This window comes from Pteropus vampyrus, unplaced genomic scaffold (assembly GCF_000151845.1).
Source record: "Pteropus vampyrus isolate Shadow unplaced genomic scaffold, Pvam_2.0 Scaffold76, whole genome shotgun sequence".
Classification (NCBI taxonomy): domain Eukaryota; kingdom Metazoa; phylum Chordata; class Mammalia; order Chiroptera; family Pteropodidae; genus Pteropus; species Pteropus vampyrus.
Genome location: NW_011888857.1, coordinates 2,130,415 through 2,152,201, shown reverse-complemented (window position 1 = coordinate 2,152,201; position 21,787 = coordinate 2,130,415). Strand labels below are relative to the sequence as shown.

Here is a 21,787-nt window from a genome sequence, read left to right as displayed (position 1 = left end):
TAAATCAATATAATTCACCATATCAACATAATAAAAGAGAACAATCATACGATCATCTCAATACATGCATTAAGTGAAATGAACAAAAACTAACATCCATGCCTAATAAAAACTCCCAGAAAACTAGGAATAGAAAGAAATATAACTGATATAAAACATTTACCAAAAAAAAGAAAAAAAAATCCTACTGTTACAAAATCCATTCCCCTAGTGAAGACCACCTCGGTTGCCTCTAAATCCCAACGGTGATGAATATCCTTATAGATGCACATGTAGGAAAATTTTTGTGTGATATATACCCAGAAATGAGATTGCTGGTTCATAGAGTACAGTCATACTTATACTATTAGTTTAATTTCCAGAAATATTGTACTAGTTTCCATTCCAACCATCAGTGAATTGTGTATTTTGAACTTAAATTTATTTTAAATGTATTCTGTCTTTTAAGGTGGTAGAATAATTTATTGAAATAATAATTTTGTTTCGTTTCTGGATACTCTCCATCTACACTCATGAGGAAGAAAAGAAGGAGATGGGCAGGCTTTGATTTCTAAGGTATCGCCTCTTGATAGAATCTAAGGAATAATAAACAGCCAGATTAGGTTTCAGAGCCAGAGGACTTGCTGCCAGGCAGAAATTCAACAGCATGAAGACAGCCCCTAAATAGGTCTTTATGCTTCAAAGGTCTAGGCCCATGTGGAGAATTAAAGAAAGAAGCAAAGAATAGAGCTTTATGGAGTGTGATCTGGCTAATGGTTGTTGATTCTCTAGGAGTGCAAATTTGCCATTGGTGTCAGGACTGATCCTGCCCAAACTGCCTGTACAGTGAAAAGACTATAGAAGTCTATAATTAGGTAACTGTTATACTCCTGGAAGTCTAAGTGAGGGTCTCTCTGGTTAAACTTGGTACAGTGGAAATGAAGCCCACACTAGAGTGATTAACCTTGACCTGACTGTTGTGTTGGCCTTTAAGGACCTTGTAAGTCCCCAGGGTTCTTGTAAAAACTAAGCGAGGAAAAGGAGTCTGTGAATAAAATGCCTGATAATGAACTTTTAAGCAATTTTAGCAGATGGCACACAATTTGGACCAAAAAAAAAGAGTCCCACAGAGTGTAATCTAAGAATCTCTTTCTTTTTCTCTACACCCTCTTTCCTTTGTTTTCCTCACAGATATCTACAGCTTTCAATGCCAGCTATATGTTGATGACTTCTATTTTTATATATAATTAGTACATGTACACGTTCACACCATACATATTCCCTATTACCAAATCCTTTATTTCTTCATTGCACTTATCACTATTTCTTTTAACATGTTTTCTCTCTGTCTTCCCAATTAGATTGTACATTAACCAAGGCAAGAATTACATCTTTTTTATTTACCAAATGCAAACCTATTTGTGCGCAACCTAGTGCCTGATACAGAGTACATGATTAATAAACAGGAATGAATGAGTTGTGTCCCTAGAGTTATGGAGCAATTCATATTGTTATATAAAAATGAAAAACACTTCATAAAATTTTCTCCCATTAATCATGCCATACTACTCTCTTTATTAGCAATCCTAGAGCATAGGCGCCTCTTTCTCCTTTACCCCGTCTCTACTATTATCTCTGATGCACAGAGAACCTTCTCCCATAAAAATGCAACTATGTTAATGCTCTAATATTGACCTTTGATTCTAAGAAAAAAAATTGTTTGCTTTATAGGTGGTTCACGTAAGAAAATAAGGATTCATCATCCAAATAAAGAGTCTGAAATAGGTTTCTTGGGGCAGCAAAATTTACAAGAACCCAGCCTAGGGTGAGGGAGAGAGCTAGGGAATATAGACAATAAAAGGAGAGAGGGCAAGAGACTGAAAAAGAAGATATTTCTTAGTATCTATGTGATGATTACTGTTTGGACTGAAAGGTAATCCAATGGCAACAGAAAATAAATGTTTCACATCATTCTCTTGATTATGAGTATATCTGTAACAAACCATTCATAAGATTAGATTATTTCTTGTAATATCTTGTCTCAACAATTGTCAAATGTTTCTGGACAAAGTTACTGTCTAAAACAAACATTCTGGTTCCTCAACTATCATTTTGCTAACATCTGCCTTAGGAACTGCATGGTATACACAATCATAATTTAATTTCCCACCATTCTATTTCAGATTAGAATAAATATCACAAAGAATGGGATTAATATGTAGAAGAAAGCTAGGAAGTAAGAAGACAAGCAATGGGTAGTTTAGAATCTGCACTTAAGCAAAAAGCTAAAAAGAAGTGTTTTCAGGTCCTGTCTGCTCTTCAGTGCTGGGGTCATGGGATTTTCTTCCTAGACGACAGGTAAAAAAAGGTAATACCCGGCATCTTCTACTTGGCTTTGCATGGTACCCCAAGCTTAAAATAGGTTTACAGATAATGAATGCTACGGCATTGCTAATTTATTTAAATGAAGAGTTCTCATCCGTGATTTTCCCATCTATGCCCAGCCCGCTAAACTGCCTGAAGCAGAGAACATGCTGGTGGTTACCAGACTATTACTAATACTCTTAGGTTTAGCTCATTAAAATGATTTTGGAGCTTTTCAGCACAATCAGCATGGTCTGTTTGTCACTATTTCTATTTTTATTTTGGGGGGATATCACCTAGAAGGGCTGGATTGTTTTATAGCAAGTGACTGCAACTAAGTGTGAGGAGATATGCAGAACAATCTTCTTAAGCTTTTGCTACATTCTCAAGAACAGTGGGAAATAGTGCTGAGGGTTTTAAACTCAGACCTGGATTTGCCAAGGGGAAGTCATTTAATCATTCTGAGCCCTGGCTCTCTCATCAGTAAAACTGTAACAATAATACAGATGTTGCAAGATTATTGTTAACATTAGAAGCAACATATATCTAATACACAAGGCAATTCATAGGTGGTTAATAAATGGTACTTATTATAGCTATCAGAAGTTTGCCAAAAAAATAAAATCCTCATTAAATTATATGAATTTTTCTAATACATCTCTAGGATTTTATTAAAAGTTTACAGATACAAGCACAGTAGCAGTCATATTGATACCAAGTAACATAACTAGGCAGAAATAATGCCTATAATAAAGTCATTCTCCTCTCAGTATTGGGAGAGTTTGCTTAAGAACCATGAATGTAAGCGAAGTAGAAGAGATTCTATTTTCTGCTATAATAGCATAACTTATAGCAAACCAATGAATGCTCGCATCAAGAAAAATTAGCAAGAAAAAGCTTTTTTTTTAAATCTCTGTTTAAAGCATTGAGAGCTACTGAGGCAACCAGAACTTAAAGGGCCATGATGCTAAAGAGCATCGAAGCAGAGAAGTGAGCTGAGAAGTTCTCTCTTGGGAAATTTACTAATTCTTAGTGTAGGCTAAAAGGCTAAGAATCTGTGTAGTTCTTAAGAAGCAAAGTAGTTGAAAGTTTCCGGTAATTGTACGGGGCAGAAAAGACAAAAAGTAGAGCCCGGAGTCAGCAAGATGGCAAGGACGGGGGAGAGGCAACCCTGACACACAAATTTTTAAGAAACACAAAGCAAGAGGCTAAGAATCTAAGTAGGATGCCACTTAAAAACAGAGCAGAGTTCTTGATGGTCTAATAATGCCAAGTAGATAAAAGAAAGAGTCTATGACCCAGCAAAAAGAGGCCCAAATATACACCCCAGCCTCTCAGACCTTTGGAGAACTATATCCAGTTGTATATTTGTGGCAAACCAGTTGTATATTTGTCTTAATAAAAATTCCAACACAGATGATTTATGATAATTCAGTCATTGAACATATTAAGGTGATCTGATTCCCACTCTAGCTTTCTGACAGAGAACAGGGTGAACCCCCTTTCTGAGGGAAGATAAAAGTATCTGGAACCTATGTAATTTTTTCATATACGTCTATCATTTAATGAAAGATGACAAGGCATACCAAGAAATAAAACAAAAATAATACCCAGATGATATAAACAGACCTTCAGATTATCTAGATTGATGCTGTTCATCAGAAATTTCTGCAATGATGAACATGTTTTATGCACAGGCTGTCTAACACAGTGACTATATACATGTGGCTACTGAGTACCCAACATGAAGAACTAAATTTTTAAATTTTATTTCAAATAATTTACAATCATATTTAAATTTAAATAGCTACATATAACCTAATGATTACTGTATTGGCAGCATTCTATTAACCACTAATAGAATGTATAATCCTCATGCTGATAAATGGAAAAGATAATAAAAAATATTTATTCAATTAATCCAACGGAGGAAAAAAGCAACGTAGAACAAATGAGACAAAAAGAAAACAGTGTAATTGTCAATACATACCCAAATATATCAGTAATTATGTAAATTACAAAAAAAAAGAACATATATTCCAATAGAAAAACAAAAACAAAGATCGTCAGACAGAAAAAAGAAACAAAACTTAACTATATGCTGTTTTACAACCACTACACATTCAATTACTGAAATTTCTTTAAATACTGCTTCTCCTTCACTCTCTCTTCTCCTTTAGAACTCTCATCATATTATACAGATGCTCACCCCATTCAGCCTATCCTATTATCTTAACCTTTTTTTCCTATTTTTCATTTCTTTATTTATTTTTAGTGCATTTTGGTTAATTTTCTCAACTCTTTCTTCCAGTTCAGTAATTCTAATTTTTGCTAGGACCAATCTATCGTTTAACTCTTCCACTGAATTTTTAAGCTCAATGATTTCATTTCTAGGAGTTCTTTTAAACCGTTTTCCAAATTCACATATTCTAACATCATAATACCCTATTCTTTCCTTTTGGTTTTTACTTCATCACTTTAATAATGTTACATATAGTTACTTTATAGTATCTTTAAGATTGTTCTATTTTCTCAAGTCTTAAAGTTATAATATTCTTCTTCATCATGTCTAATTATTGTCTCTCATAGTAAATTATTTTCTACGATTTATAAATTTTAATCACTAACTCTTCTTGGGAGTTCCTTATTTTCCTGGACTGTTGGAAATGTTGCTAAAAAAAAAGTTTGCTTCACTGGACACCTTAGGATTTCACTGGTGTGAAAGATTAGAGTTCATATTAAAATCCTAAGAAGAAAGAAGAAAATCTGATTATGGAAAAAGCCTGGAGCTTTGATTTCTCAGGGAAATTTTCTTTATGTTTGCTTTTAGTGTTTAGTTTTTCTAATCCCCTTTTCACTATGAGATAGCAATTCTAAGATTCTGCCTTTAATACAGGGTACTCAGTTCTAACTTTCTGCCTTACACAACTAAAAGCCTTGTCTTCTGTCCCCAGGAGAGCTTTGAAACTATAGCCTCTAGCTCCACCTCGGGACTCTATCCATCCAGTCAGTAGCATCCTTGATTCATTTGTACAACTGTCCTTCTACTACAACTGGCCCATTAAATCCACACGTTTTAGATAGATGTGATGGTCTGAATTCATCCTTAGTCAACTAGAAAGCTGAGCACTGAAAAGAATACCTCAAAACCATACTAATTTTCACACTTACCAAATATGACCTCTCACTTTGGCTGAACCCTAACTCATAGTGTCAATCTTTTACTCATCTTTGGTCAGCTTGCTCTCCCACACTGCATAATACTTTCTTCTAAAGCTCCTACTCAAAGCAGATAAACTTGTTTCCTGTTACATCAAGAGAAACAGGCCCATGAAGCACAATGTTTCTTAAAATTTGGTTGCCATGCATACAGTCACATACATCTCCACCTACTTTTCTTTAAGCTCAGAAGTTTGGTGTCCCAACTTCTGTTCAATGTGAACTCCTCTATCTCTGAGCTTCCTCTTGTTTCTTTCTTCTGTGAGGTCTTTTCACCAATATCCTCTCCTGTTTTCAGTCTCTCACTGGCTTCTTTCTTATAGCTGGTAAGCATACTCAATTGTCTTTCTCTTTCTAAGGATTAAAACAAAAGTCTGTTTTCTCCCAGAGTCCTCGTCAAACTAATGTCTGAACTCTTTCTTCTCCTTCTCACTGAAAACATTGAGAAGTATTATTTATTCTTCCTGGCTATACTTTCCAATCATTTTCAACACCCTGTAGTCTGGCTTCTGCCCAACCACTTTACCAACAAAACATTGCTTTTACTTTGGTCAGCAATAAACTCCTGGTTGTCAAATCCAATAGACAGTTTTCAGTATATATTTTAGAGGACCTCCACACGTGGCCCCAGAGATCATTCCCTCATTCCTATTTCTTCTTTCCTAAATCTCCTATTTCCTTTTTCTCCCATGGCATTATACCCTCTGGGTTCTCCTGTCTCTGTCAATCACTTCTGTGTCTTCTATGTCATATTTCCCAAGGTGTTCTTCTCCACTCAGTACTCATCATAAGCAACATGCTTTCTCTGCTAGACCTCACAATATATTTCACTGACAATTTAATGACCAATGAATTCAATTCTTTAGCAAATGCTGGCTATTTTTTTTCAAACTCATACCCATTCACTTTCAGCTGGACATTGTCTTCTGGTCATCCCACGGGCCTTATTCTCCATATGTCCTAAATCAAATTCATCATTTCCATGATAGAAGTGCTCTTGCTCTGTATTCTCTATTTCAGTTGGAGATACCATTATTCACCTGTCACTGGAAGCTGAAAATAATTCTTGACTCTCCCACTCCTAATACCCTTCATATCTATGTGCAGTAATATAGACAGCATGGTGACTGAGAAATTGTACTGAACAGTTTCCTGCTCCTGACTCATTAACTGCATCAGGCAAGTTATTAGATGGAAATCTCACATAGGTCAATCTACTACTTAGTCTTTTTAAGTTTATTTTTTTCCTTATCTGTATAATGGAAAAGGTATGGTACATATTACACAGAAAATTGTTGTTAAATTTATTGAGCTCTTATTGTGCAAGAGGCTAAGTGGCAAAGCACTTAGCCTCTTGCATAATAAGAGCTCAATAAATGTAGCTAGTTTTATCAAACTCACCAAGTCCTAACTATCTATTTCCAAAATATATCTTAAATTTATCTCCTCTATCTCATCATTATTTATTACTTGTTCATTCACTAATTTACTTAACAAAGTTTGATCAAATAACCACGTATTCCAGGTACTATAATAGACCTCGGCAATTCATGATGAATGATGTGGCTCTGCTCTAGTGGTACCTTCAGAATGGAGGAGAAGACAGACTGTTATACAGCGATTAAATGAAAGTCATGAAAAGTCATCATCCTAGAGATTGCTCTAGTTAGCAAGAGAATATATTTTCCCTGTCCCATCCCCCTCCCCTAGGGTCCTGGGTGAACAACAAACACATCATAATCCCAGAGATGAGAAAACTATTGAAGAAACTCCTGCCAGAGTGATCTATCTAAACCACAAATCTGACTGTCACTCACTGTGTAAACCATTCTATGTCTCTTTGTAGCCTTCAGGGTAAAGTTAAGCTCCTTAAAATGACAGGAGCTTATCCCACCTCATCTCTTAGCGCTCATTCTTTCTCTTATTTTATGTTTCAACAATACCAAAGTATTTATATTTCTCTATATGTGCCATTTTAAAAAATGTTTCTATGTCTTGCTCCTGTGGCCCCTGAAACTTCTTTCATGCTCTCTCTGCCTCAGTAACTCTTAATACTAGCTGGGATTCTTGTGGCTGCAAAGGAAAGAAAGCAAACTCAAACAAGCTTGAGAAAAAGAAAAGAAATTTATTATAAGGATACTGGGGTGTCTCATGAAACAGAAAGGCAGAGAAGTGGCTGATCATCTATTGTAGGTAACATAAGAACTGGAGGTTTGAATGCTGGATGATGGGTTCTCTCCACAGCTTGTTTTTGCTTCTCTCTGTATATGTCTATGTAACTTAGACTGTTGTTATTGTTGTTTTTCCTCTACCAAACAGCAGAAAACAAAGCAGTTCATAGTTCTCAAGGTTCACTGGGTCTCATGTTGAAAAAAACCTAGGGAGGGACACTGACTGACTCAGCGTGTTTTAGATGTCTACTCGTGAACAAAAATTTGTGGCACCGGTACTGAATGACTGCTGTTAACTGTAATCATGTGGATGGCGGAGGGAAGCCGAGGAAAAGAATTCAGAAATTCAGTTTAAGAAATATGTTGAGTAGACTACATTCCTACTCAGCCTTTATGACATAGCTCAGAAGGCCTTCCTCCAGGAAGCTCTCCAGGTTGTATAATGTTGCTGATGCAGAACAGGGCAAATTTCCCCAAGTGATGGGGAGATGAAGCCCTGCACTGAGAGAAGACGGTCCTTAGGCAGAGAGTGAAGAAAGAATTCAACACACATGCCAAAGTTAGAGTCAAAAGGAAAGTTCATTAGAAAGGGAGTAACACTCCATAGAGTGTGGTCTCCTCTCAGACAGAGTGGGAGAGACCTAGAGAGGACTGGAAAGATAGTGAGTAGAGGTGGGGGCCCAGTATTCAGGGAATTCAGTTTATATAACATTTTTTAGTCTCTGTGAGTTATTGTTTAAAAGACTTTGTCAACCCATTTTCTTTAATATGGACATACAGTGAGGAAGGGGAAGGGTATATAACTAAGAATATGTAGAGTGAAAGGCCTGCTGGCAATTCCTACCCTTTAATCCATAGGTTACTCATGGTTTTAGCCATAGGAAAAGACTCTCGGTTCCTGTTTCCCTTTCACAGGTGTGAGGAATGGGTTGTTAGTAATCCAGCAGAAATCTTTCTTTGTTCTGAAGGTGTCTTCCTGGTCTGGCTACAGGGCTGATCAGCACATTGCAGTCTCTGAATGAAGCTTGATTAACATTTTTAATTCTTTTGCCTCCTCTCTACATTATTGCCATTAAAATTTTCAATGATCTTTTTCTGTATCAGTTTCTTATGAACTCTTTTAGGACAAATGTGTATCATATTCAGTTTTATACCCTAAACTCTGAAGATATAAAAACGAATCAATAAATAATGTGTAAATTTATTGAAGATTCATGAGAAAATGAGGAGGTAATTACTTCAACTACCTGACACATGGATTTTATTCCTAAAGCTATAGCTATAAAAAACTATCATTTCAAACTTTCTTTGGAGCCAGTATACAATTATCGTCTTATACAACAAAATAAGTGACTAATGAGATAATTCCAAACTTATTACATTATTACTTCTCTTAAACAATTATTAGAAGTAAAAGAATATATATAATTTGATTATATACATTTAAAATCACTAAATTAACCCAGTATTATGGAGAAAAGCATGTGAAAGCCATACAAATAAACTTCTACTATGCTTCCAAATCCAGATTATTTGATAGCCTATTGACCAGTAAGTTAAATAAAACTCCAATTTATTGATAAAATAACTCTCTGCCCTCCCCAAAAGTACAGGAAAATGTAGCATTTTTCCCACCACTGTCAAGGAATACATCAAATACGTGGGAAAAAAATGAACAAAAGGTAAAACCGTAAAGAGACTCGGTGAAAATTGCTCTCCCTCTGCTGGCTCCTCAGCAGTATTGCCCTTCAAAGCTCTGCTTAGCCAAAGGCCCAAATGAGGGTTCTCGCACAGAATCCTCAAAAGATTTAGAATTGTTCATATTGTCCATCTAAATAAGCACCTCTCTCAAGTCAAAGCATCCCCACCAAAGCCATCAGTACCTTCTCTTCCTAGCACTAATAATGGCTAATATAAAAAAGACAGTACATGTAGACTCTAATAGCTTAACTCTTAATTTTCCAAGAGAGTAATTCAAAAGAAAAGGGATATATGTAATATTTTATTTTCTGGTTTTCTAAGAATATGACCTTTTCTTGTAGATTGAGATTCAGCCTGACAGAATAGGGAAAACATTCCATTTTGAATTAGAAGACCAGGAGTCGAGTCTTGGCTTTCCCTATTACTTACTGGCTGTGTAATCTTTACTAATTGTTTCTTTTAATATTGGTTGTGTAACATTCCCATTTCTAAAACTGAGTTTCAACAATCTCTAAATGAAGCTATGCAATAGAATTGTTGGATCCTTTTCTAGTTCTAATATTTTATGATTGTAGGTGCTGTTAAATTACAGGATTTTAATAATTTATTTCTGCTTTTTTTTTTTAATGTCATCTGGGTCATTCTCAAACATAAGCAAAATGGTTAAAAGCATTCCTGTCATCATCAGCTTCCTTCTCTGATATAGTTCAAAACACACTGCAGACACCCAAATGAATCTTAATTGATACAATAATGATCATGACGGTAATGAAAAGCCCTGGGATTTTAATGTGAGCCCAATTCTCTCCTGGTTATATGGCTAGTATTTTGAGGAGCAGCTGTGGACAGATCTGCATTTCCTTCCCCACGCCACCCCCACAACCGTCTGAAATCTTTGCTTCAAATGAAAAAGTCGGAAGCTAAAAATGCTGTTTCGATCTGTCCTACTGTCCAGTCATTAGTTAGATTTTCTATGTCACATTCCTTTAATTCAATTGAATCTTAAATATTGTTGTAGGAAATAATACGAAGTGGTGAGAGGGAAGTCAAGAGATAAAGGTTTAAATAACAACTCCCCTTCTCAGTTTAACATCCTGTTTTCAAGATTAAAATATAGCATGTCATGAATGAAAGAATGTGTGAGCCGATTACCAGTATCCCCCCAAATATAATTGGAAGTCCATATAGTAGCAAGAATAATTATAGCTACCGATTATTGAAAGCTTACAGTGTGCCGGGCATATGTATGGAGATATATACATATATATTGAAGAGTATTGCGATACACAATAAAAAAAACTTACATTCCGTGGTGGGTTCCTTCTCTGGCACAGAGCTCCTAAAATCCTTGGAATTTCCTAAGTGATAAGAGTGATAAAGGTGTCTTTGTTATTCATAACAAAACCTGTGCAACAATGCAGAGTTTATGTTAATGAGGAGACTACTGGCTAGCCCCAGGGAAGGGGGACTAGTTGCCAAGGGAACCAACCAGGTGATTAGACAGTTGAAACTTTAGGCCCCACCCGACCTCTGAGAGGGGAAGAGGGCTCAAAATTGAGTTCTATCATCAACTGCCAATGAATAATAAATCATGCCTACTTAATGAAGCCTTCACAAAAAACCAAAGATGGGGTTCAGAGACGCTCCCAGGTTTGGTGAATGGATACATGTAAGGTTCTAGGAGAGTGCTGTACCCCAGAGAAGCAATGGAAGGCTCTGAGCCTCTTCTTACGTACTTTGTCCTATGCATCTCTTAGATCTGGCTGTTCCTAAGATATATTTTTCTAATAAACCAGAAATGTAGTAAATAAAATAATTTCCTAAATTCTGTGACTTGCTCTAGCAAATGAATTGAGGAGAGGGTCATAGGAACCCATAGGTGGTGGGTCAGAAGCACAGGTAACAACCTGAACTTAAGATTGGAGTCTGAAGTAGGGAAGGAGTAGGCTTGCAGGACTGAACCCTTAACCAGTGGGATATGATGCTATCTAAGGTAGATGTGTCAGAACTGAGTTAAATTGTAGGACACCCAGCTGATGTTATAGAACTTCATGTGTGGGAAACCCACGCATCTGGTGTCAGAAGTAAAGGAGTATATAGTATAAAAGGAAAATACAAGAGGAAGTGTGTTTTTACTTAGAGGTATGTGTGTGTGTATACACACACACACGTATAAAATATTGTAGAAATATATATACACACACATAAAGATACACACAGTCTACCATAGTGCCTGGCATATAACTAAGCTCTCAATAACTGGTAGCTATAATAATTCTTATTAATACATACATATGTTAAAGAACAAAATTCAACTGAGTATATTTTAAAGATCTTATTGGCTTTATTCATGAATCAGGCAGCATACAGTCTAGCAGATAAGAAGTTCTGAGGAGTTGTACAAAATAAAAGGATTTTATAGGCAGAAAGGAGTGAGAACGGGGAAATCATATGAGGCATTTGCTCAGTGTTTAAAGAGGATTATATCCCTATATGCAGCATTGAAGTCTTGGAGCCTAGTTAGGTAACTTGTGTTGAGTAGGCCTAGTTACCACTGATTGGCCGGCCTATGCGTCCTTTCCTGGGAGAACATAGCATAGAAACTTAGTTAAGTTTTGGTTTCCTAACATGGGGCTTAGCATGAGCAATTCCATCTTGGGGCTAAGCCAGTTACTTCGACATATTACACACACACACACACACACAGGCACACACACTCACATAGGCACACACACTCACTTATTCCCACAACAGCACTATAAGACAGATGATATTATCCTTATTATATAGAAGAGACTTGAAGCTTCAATAGGTTATCCCACTTACAGGTAGCTGAACGAAAATTTCAAAGCAAACATCTAATTTCAGAGCCCACATAGTCAGAGTTTTGTTTTGTACCCCAACTGGTATATTGAAGCAACTTAGCTTTAGAAAATAATTACTTATCATCCTCCAGAATAACTAAAATGAAAACCAACAATAATGACTGATAATTCCAAGTGTCGGCGAATGTGTTTAGGAGTATAAATTGATGCAATCACTTTGGGAAACTCGCATTATCTACTCAAACTGAACATACACATTGCCTATGATCCAAAAATTCCACTATCCACTACATATCCAAACAAAAGGGTGAATATACATGCACCAAAAGACAGAATATTTACAGCAGCATTATTTGTAAAAGCCACAAATGAAATCAACCCAAAATCCATCAACAGTGAAACAGATCAAATAAAATGCTGTCACCTTCATGTAATAGAAATAAAATTCAGTGATCACAAAGAACTACTGCTAAACACAACAGGGATGGATTTCACAGACATAATGTTGGTACAACTACAAATTCAAAACTAGGCAAAACCAGTCTATGGTGAAAGAAGTTAGAATGGTGGTTACCTTTGGTGACAGGTGACAATAATTGAGTGGCTGCATAAAGGAGGCTTCTTAGATACTGGGAATTTCTTGACCTAGATAGTGATTACAAAAATATAAAAATTCATCAAACTATAGACTTAAGACTTGTATACTCTTCTGTGATATATTAAAATTCAACATGAAAGCTTACAAAAAGAAAAAGAAAACAATTACTAAAAATCTATCCTCTTTAATTTCCCATATCCCCTTTCAGAACACCATGCCATCTCAGCCCAAACTTGGGACCCATTCCATGCCAATGTTTTACGTTTTTCCCAATTCTTGGTTCTTTTGGACATCACCAAGTGTCTTCTATGTGAAGCCAAGATTTATTCACCAGCTGACATCTTAAATTTTAGTTCTACCCTCTGACCACAAGCCTTTATTCTTCCAATTCAATCACTGCCTTCACCTCCTGATCTTTTATTTTGATTCTGAGAGCTCAGGTTCTCTTCAATTCCTCATAGCAATCAGCTTTCCCTGTTTTATTTGTTTCCAAAGTTTATCACTTTAACTATTTCACTTACTCAGCTAACAGTTGTAGTCTGTGTACAGTAAACCAAACCAGCATGGTGTCTTCTCTCATGACTCTTACCATCCTGTAATATTTCCTTGACAAAATTCTAAACCCCCTTGTCCTTCTGATGAATGTTATGGACAATTCCTCTATCTCAAATTAATCCAGTTGTATGACTTCACTGGTAACACGCAAGGACACCTATACACTAGAAGTTGAAATTTTCACATCATAGATTTATGTCTTTACATATGTGTGGTCTCTAACTTCATATAGACCTTAAATGTTGTTCTTATTTGCCACTAGTTATTTCTTCATTTCTCCTAATCTCTAACTGGAATTGAGCATTTCATTTACTTACAAATGCAAGCAACAAATTACAGTATTTAATACTGACCTAAGGGCTTAATAATTAAGGAAGTGGTCATGCATTACCAGAAGGACAAGGAAAGAAAAGAAGCAAGTGAGCTCAAGGCCAGTTTGAATCAAGGAAAAAGAGAAAAGATCATTTTAAAGAAGTGAAGATTTGCACAGTTACAATACTACAGTAATAATAATAAAGCTTCTTGAAAATACTTCCTATGGTAGCTGTTATCAAACTTCTCACTCTTGAACTGAGTATATTCTGACTTCTACCCTCCACTTCATTGGAAGAGCTCTTATCATACCATCTGTGACATTACTAGTGTAGCTAAAGCATACATTATAGTTCTTTTCTTACTTGACATTATTTAGTTATGGTATCCAACATGGTAGCCACTAGCCACTGTGGCTACTGTGTACCTGAAATGTAGCTAGTCCAAACTGAGAGGCACTGGAGGTATAAAATACACATCAGATTTCTAAGATTTAGTATGAAAAAAAAGGATAACACACTATATGAATAATTTTATATTAATTACATTGTAAAATGATAATTTTTTAGATACATTGGGTTAAACAAAATAAATTTATAAAATTAATTTCACCTATCTTTTTACCTTTCTAATATTGCTACTAGAAAATTTACAATTACATATTTGACTCTCATTATATGTCTAATGGCCAGTACTATTCTATAGCAACTTTTTGCCCTGATAAAGTTCTGCATTCAACTTTCTCCTTCCTTAGTATGTGGGACTCTGCTCTTTCCTAGTTTCTGGCTACCTTAATGTCTGCTTCTTTCCAAACTTCTCTTCTGAGACCTAAATCTATTATTCACAAAGTTTAGCGTGCGGCAAAATCCCCTAAGTGTTAACCAAAAATGCAAATTCCTGGAGCTTATCTGTAGAGATTCTGCCCTAGTACTAACATTTACCAAAACTCCGATCTTCAGCTCAAATTCCTCTCATCTCCTGCCTCTTCTTTCCAACTTACTGTGCATCACTTGGATGCCTTAGGCTTAACATATCCACCATTTAATTCCTTGTCTCTATTTTCCCTAGCCCATTTCTCCTTTGTCCTTCCAGTTACTCACACTAGAATCCTAAAATCACCCTCTCCTTCTCCCTCATATCTATATCTAATCAGTTACAAAATCCAATTAAATTGGCTTGCTTAACTTCTATCCTCTCTATGCTTTCTCATTTCCCTTAGTTTGAGGTTTTTCTATCTTGGCACTATTGAAAATTTGAACCAGATAGTTCTTTAGTGAGGGGTTGTCTTGCCCATTGCAGGAAGTTTAGCAGTTTCCTGGGCCTCACCCCACTAGATACCTGTAGCACTCCCTAGCTGAAACAACAGAATGTGTCTTCAGACATTACCAAATGTCTCTGCATGTCTTGTGGGGCCAAGGGGTGGGATCGGGGCAGGGGGAGTGGAGAATCACCTCTCACATCATAGAGCCACTGAATTGACTGAGGCTCTCATTATTAATCCCCTACATTAAGGCAAAAGATTCCACCTGGCCCTCCTGCCCAGTCCTATACCCTTTCCCTATTCTCTACACTCCTTATGATTTTACAGTTTACTGCAGGATAAAATCTAGTATTTCTAACATGGCATTAAAAGAGCAATATCTGTCCTCAATTTACCTCTCTAGCTTCCTGCTCCAGCTATACTGAATTGCTTGCAGTTTCCTTATGGATGGATGAAAGTCATAAGAAGTGTTAGTCAGAAAAAGTGTTAAATATACAAGCAGCTTATAAGATAAATGCAAAACTCCTAGGATGTTTTATATAGAGAATGTGAGTAAGCATGTACTTTGTGAAACAGGCAGAATTGTGTTAAATATACATGGTGAGTAAACTATAAGGCATGCCAAAGTTAAATAAATTGAAAATATGATGGAACAGAGGGTCATTTATACTAAGAAAGAAATGGACTCAACAGAGAACTGGTGGTTGCCAGAGAGGAGGGGGTTTGAGGGCTGGGTGAAAAAATAAAGAGATGAAGAAGTACAAATCTGTAGTTACAAAACAGTCACAGGGATATAGAATACAGCATAGGGAAATACAGTCAATATTATTGTACTGGCTATACATAGTGCCAGATGGATGATAGAGTAATCGGGGGGATTACTTCATGAATTATATAAATGTCTAACCATTGTACCGTACACGTGAAACTAATATAAAATAATAAAAAAAATGTTTCCACATAAAGATTTTTTCTGATTTGAAAATACACGTTCTTCACTCTAAGAAATGATACGACAGTATACAACAAATAAATTTATAAATACAAAGAACAGCATTTTAAAAAATCATTCATTTTGCAAAAGAACTTCAGAAAGTGGAAACCATCAGAGCATAAAATATTATATTTGAAAAAAAGAAATGAAAAAACTAAACTATAAATAATTATGCAATCTCTGGGCTGAAATCTATGTCACCACTAAATCAGCCAACCGTGAGAGACATCTCGTATAGTCCCATACATGCACTATCCAAAAATTGCAAATAAACCCATTCTGTTCAGGCTAATTAGTAAGCTCTGGTTGTGGCCAGGCATGCTCACCTGCACCTACCCAACAAGAGCAGGTGTGTGCTATTGGCCGAAAGCATTTTCTACCCTGGGCCTCCTTACTCATAACCTGAACTCTAGTCCTCATAAGCAAATCATCAGTAGAAAAGGCTGATGTGGCAGATAGAACATAAGAACATTGCTTGACTCCTGATTCAGGTGATATTGTCCTTCTACTCGCTTGCATCCTATCCTAAGTGTGTCAACTTAACTCCAACTCTTTCCATTTGCTTTTCACTGGATATTAAAATTGATTCAATCACACATGTTATTCAAGCACCCTAATTTGGTCTGTGAGCCTACTATTTATTTCATTACCTCTGGGATAGCTTGCCTAGTTTACTTGGAGGCCACCACTGCAGCAAGTTATTTTCCATATGACAGCTCAATTCAAGCATTAATCTACTCTTAGAATACCCTTGCTTTAGTAACTCTCATTTTATCCTGTTCATATCCTGTGTTCCCATGATGGCATTTATCACACCACACTGTGATTAACTGTTTATTTTCCTTTCTCTCTTTTTATTCTTTTGTCTCATTATTACTTAGCAAAGTGCCAACTACAAAGTAACCACTAAAAGAATTACTGAATGGGACCTCCTACAGACACAGTTGAAGGGATTATCCCTTGTTTTTACCTGGCATTCCTCATTTCTCAGACTGGGGTAAATTAGTGAGCCCCAAATCTCTGACTGGTTGCACAGCAGCATGCTGGTCTTAGAAAGAACCATAAGCTCAATTCAGGAAACACCTTAAAGTGTGTATAGTGTTACTAGCAAGCTTGGGCTTTGGTGGACGTTATTTTCCTCACATTTTTTTTCACCTGGCTGGTTAAAAAAAAAATAGCTTGGGGGTTTTTTCCCTCCTACCCACTCCTGAAAATGGTTCAAGGCTGCGACCCTTCAGTCTGAGAGATCTTGCGCTCTCAAAGATTCTAGATGAAATAAGCCCACTTTAAAAATTAATGAGCACCTAAACTGTGGCAGACAATAGGGATACAAGGAAGTTATTTCTTCCCTTATAAAATTTACAAGCATCTTCCTGGAGCCTACATTATTACTCTAAGTAATAAACAGTTATTTTTGCAGTTTAAAACAGATGCATTTTTGAATATATTTAGCTCCAATGAAAGAAATTAAATAAAAGGTGAGACAGTAAATAAAGGGCCTCTTCTTGAGGTCCTTTCAATTCATTCACTTCTTCAGGGATCAGATGGATTAGGGTGCAAGTATTTGGCGTCACGCACAGGCGTGATATATGCGAAGAGAATCCAAGCTAGCCAAACCCGTTTCTCCTAAGAGATGGCCCCAAGGACCGACCAATTCCCCAACCCCCGAGAACAGACGGCAAAATCGTGTCAGCGTCTGAAGCAACTATTGCCTCACCTAGAATCATTCGCCAATTCACGTGGTCCCGCCCTTTCCGCCCCGGAGGCGGCCTGACTCCCTTCCGCTCTAGGCTTCGCCCGGGCCTCTCTTTATGGTAGTGATGAGCCTCTCTAGCCCTCCCTCATCGTCCTCTCAGTGGTAGCGCGGGGACGCGCTGAAAAGCGAGCTGTCGAATTCGCCGTGTGTAGATTTGGGTGCTGCTCGAACCCGAGCGGAGGAGAGTTCGCGCTAAGGTGGAAAGGGCCGGGGGTAGGCTCTGGGGAGGAGCGAGGACGTGGAGACAGGTCCCTGGGTGGGAGGAGACCCCGGCCGAGTTACCGAGGCTTGTGAGAAGCGGGAATGGAGGCCCGGAAACATGAGGGGGGTGTTGGCTGCTGGTTGGGGCCTCCAGCAGCCTCCCGCCCTGCAGAGTATCCCTCGACCCCCAGTTTATCTGCGGCCCTTCGTGTCAAGTCTCAGTACAGTTTCCGCCGCATTTGTCTCCGCGGGTTGTCGCCTCCCGGTCCTTGGAGCTCTTAAAACTGTGGTTTAGGCTTGAATATTTGGGTGAGGGGGGTTGTGGCCTTGAACCCCGTACGCAGCTTGTGTCTCCTATTTTATTTTTATTTTTGCAACCAGAATCCTCTGAGCCCTAGTCGTTTGGTTGAGGGCGGAGGCCAAGTATTCATATTTTATCCCGGTACCGTGAACATAGGTGCTTACTGACGTATCTGGTGGTTTGAAACATTTTGATAGAGCCGTGAACTAGGGCCGTTATGCATGTGACTACCGCAGCCTTGGGTGAGAATAATGGTCAGATATGGGGATCTCTAGTCACTTTGATTTGGGGGAGTTCAGCTTTCCTGGTTTGAGATTCTGTCAGTTTCTGAACTCGTATTCATTGAAAATACTTTGTGAAGTGTCTACTAAGTGGCAATATTGTGCTCGAGAAGCTACAACTGTAGTAAACAGGACCCAGGTGATTTCCTAGCCCTCACAGAGCTTAATGTAATGGAAAAAACTAACAAGTATCAAGCTTGCGATGAGTGCTGTGGAAAGGAAAGCCCACGAAGTTACTCTTTCGCCTTGGGTAATACAGAAAATAACACCCTATAGCTCTTGTCTTCCAACAGCTGAGAAATAATTAAGATTTTTCAATTCACAGTGAAAGTGTGCAGAGAGGAAGGAGGATCTATAGCAATAGTATTTGGGTGAGGCTCAGCAGATAGGTGAAGGATAAGTTAACATTGCCTGACAGATAAAGCTGAGGGCTCTCTAAACAAAGAGAACACTATGAAGGCATACAGCGTTAAAGAACTTTGCAGGTAGTGTAGTTTGACCTGGAGTATGTGGCATTTGGAACAAGTAAGGCCGTGCTTAAGAGCCCAGACTTTATTTTCTAAGAAAGAAGTAAAAGTGCTTTCGACACAATGTTAACAGTTCAGTTTCACAATCCCTTACTCAACGTTCATATTGTGAACAAGTTATTGTTTCAAGTTATTGTTTGACAATTTTGGCCACTACCAGAATAAGGTAAAATGAGGAAAGCTTTGCTTGTTCCTCTTGGTCTGGAAACAACCTCTCAGTTGTTGAAATTCCTCCTCAGTTCTCCTTGGCCTATAAGAGCCAGAGGAGTACCGTGACAAATTGCAAATAGGGTTTGGAAGCCTGAAGAGTTTGCTACATTGTTCTAAAAATGATCTGAAAGTACACTGGACAAAGCATTAATCTAAGGGGAGTGCATTAGGTGAATAAATCTTTAGGAACAAATTAATGGAGATTCTTCACCTAAAATAAAATTAGGTTTGGGTTTTTTTGTTTTTTTTGTTTTTTAATTCAGCAACTATTTGAGTGTGTTGTATCAGCCGTTATTCTAAGCCTGGTAACTAGAGCTGTGAACTTCAGTTTCTTTGTAAATAGGAATGATAGTGCCTCAAAGTTGTTAAAAAGATTAATGAGATGTTTGTGTTTATTGCCGTACCTGGCCCTTGCTATAAATTGTTTAATTGGTACTATGGACTATATTTTTGTCTTAAATTCTTTCTTCCTTTCTTATTGGTCCTCGGCCTTTTTGAGGATTGAGACTATCTCTAGTTGGTTCTTTAACCCTTGTTAGTGCCCATTCACATGTAGCATAGGTAGCATTTGAAGATAATGGGCACAGAAAGTTGACAGTTGCCAGAGTTGTGACTTGTATGTGTGCGACCATAGGTAAAGCTGCTGATTTGCATAGTGGAGGGTAGATGAAATTATTTTATTTTCATTAATTAAAGAATAACCTGGAAAATGCTCTACAAATTATAAGACCCTATACTTTACCCCTCCCCCAAAAGGATTTTTCCATGGAAGGGAAGGACTCTGAAGTTGACCTAAAGATTCAGTAAAGTTTTCATTTGATTAAATTTCATGATACTACTTTTTCCACTCATTAGGAGACTGATAACAAAGTAGAAAGCTGAGAAAACATGTTGGAACATATTATTGCCACATCTTTCTTAAAATTGGGGGCAAGAAAAAAGTAGTTCCTTTTTTACTCTGCACTTCCTTCTGCTATTGTTTTAGGACAATTTCATTTTAAACTGAGTAGGTCCTATAATTTGTTCATAGAGAGTTCAGCTTTCTTTTATCAGCAAGTAAGAGGTGGGGCATAATGTGAAGCCAGCACAAAAGAAAGATCTCTGCTTCCTGGACTATGCAAAAAACAACAACATAGTAAATGAAGTTGCCAGAATTAGCAAATAAAAATAAAGGATGCCCAGGTAAATTTGAATTTCAGGCAAATTACTTTTTAGCAATATTTGGGACATAATTAAAATGAAAATTAATTGTGCATTATCTGAAATTCAAATTTAATTGAGCATTCTGTATTTTATCTGGCAACTCCAGTAGTAAATTCTAACCCCACAGTGACACCTAAGGGATGAGTGCTTAGAAAATAGTATAACAATTGTACAGGCAGTTTAATTCCTTCAAGTGTTCCTCCAAAAATTATAATACAGTACTCAGAAGTGCGCCGAGAGCTCCAAATGTTTGGAAGTCACTTTACCAGAAGGAGATGTTTTCAGAGACTGATAGGATCATGGTTAATTTGAAGAAAAAATTGTTATAACTCTGTACTTTCCGACTAAGAGTCTAAGTTCATAGTAGTTTAAGATTAATGTATACTGTTGTAGAAGATGTCCAAGCAAATACCAGAAAAATTGAATTAATAGTTAATCAGTTATACTTTGAAGTTTCCAAGAGAGTTTAGGATTGCTTAGTAATAGGTATTCAGCTGCAGTGCCACAACTTAATCTGCTAATAAACTCTTGTGAACTGTGTAGTAATTAACCAAGGTTAAAGGAAAATGAAAAAAACTCTCAGTAGCCAAGAAATGGTAAAAATATTACCACGGACAATAGAATTTCTAAAATAAATTTCCAAGTCACAAGATGTTTTTTCTATCAAATATGGTCAGGGTAGCTCAAGACTGAATACTAAGAACAAATCTCATGTTCCAAAAATTCCGTTACAGATTAGTAGCTACAAACCGATGACAGTTACCTACAATTATAAAGAACCTGTTAACACTAATAAGAACTATAAGCATTAGCAATTTCCAGAATGTGCTGGAGGATAATTGATCAAGTTTTCTTTATACTGTTAGGAAAGGTCAGAGCCAGATTTGGGTCCTATATCTGCTAAGATACAGTATAGAATAGTTTGTTGTATAACAGTATCTCTGGTTTCTTTTTCCACTCCTTAATTTACCTTAACCCACTTTTCTCTTTAAAAAATCTAATTATGATAGAAGACATTTTATGTGATGAGATTGGGACCTATACTTCAGTAGTTAAATTTTATTTATTTATTTTTGCTCTCAAAGAACAGGATGAATTAAGCAGCTCTTCAAAGATTATTACAAACAAAATATCCTTTGAAAAGTGTCCCAGTAGTTAAAATTTAAAAGTTGTTGGTTAAAATAGAATAAATTAAATAAATATACTCTGTTTTAGACACTTTAAAAAAAATAAAATGTTCATTAACCTTTTAACACTTTAATTTTTTTTTTTAATTTTTAAATTTGGTATTTTAAAACATTCAGATATTCACCATTTTTTTTCTTCCAT

At 36.8% G+C, this 21,787-nt stretch overlaps 1 protein-coding gene and 1 long non-coding RNA gene across 3 annotated transcripts in view; one reads left to right on the top strand and one right to left on the bottom strand.

The window, feature by feature from the left end:
• Nucleotides 1–10,737: 10,737 nt before the first annotated feature.
• Nucleotides 10,738–17,788, bottom strand: LOC111741299. Its single transcript, XR_002780952.1, has 3 exons — nucleotides 17,697–17,788; nucleotides 12,834–12,904; nucleotides 10,738–10,792 (listed from the first exon to the last, which is right to left on the bottom strand). It is a non-coding gene; the product is annotated as an uncharacterized LOC111741299 (long non-coding RNA).
• Nucleotides 17,789–17,791: 3 nt separating this feature from the next.
• ARL14EP (ADP ribosylation factor like GTPase 14 effector protein) overlaps nucleotides 17,792–21,787 on the top strand; it is a 12,743-nt gene continuing 8,747 nt past the window's right edge. Inside the window, exon 1 of one of the 2 annotated variants that reach the window (XM_011362556.2) lies at nucleotides 17,792–17,932. The gene's annotated coding sequence lies outside the window, so the exon portion shown is untranslated. Of the gene's footprint in view, nucleotides 17,949–21,787 lie in introns of both variants that reach the window. The other variant, XM_011362557.2, reaches the window with a different exon arrangement.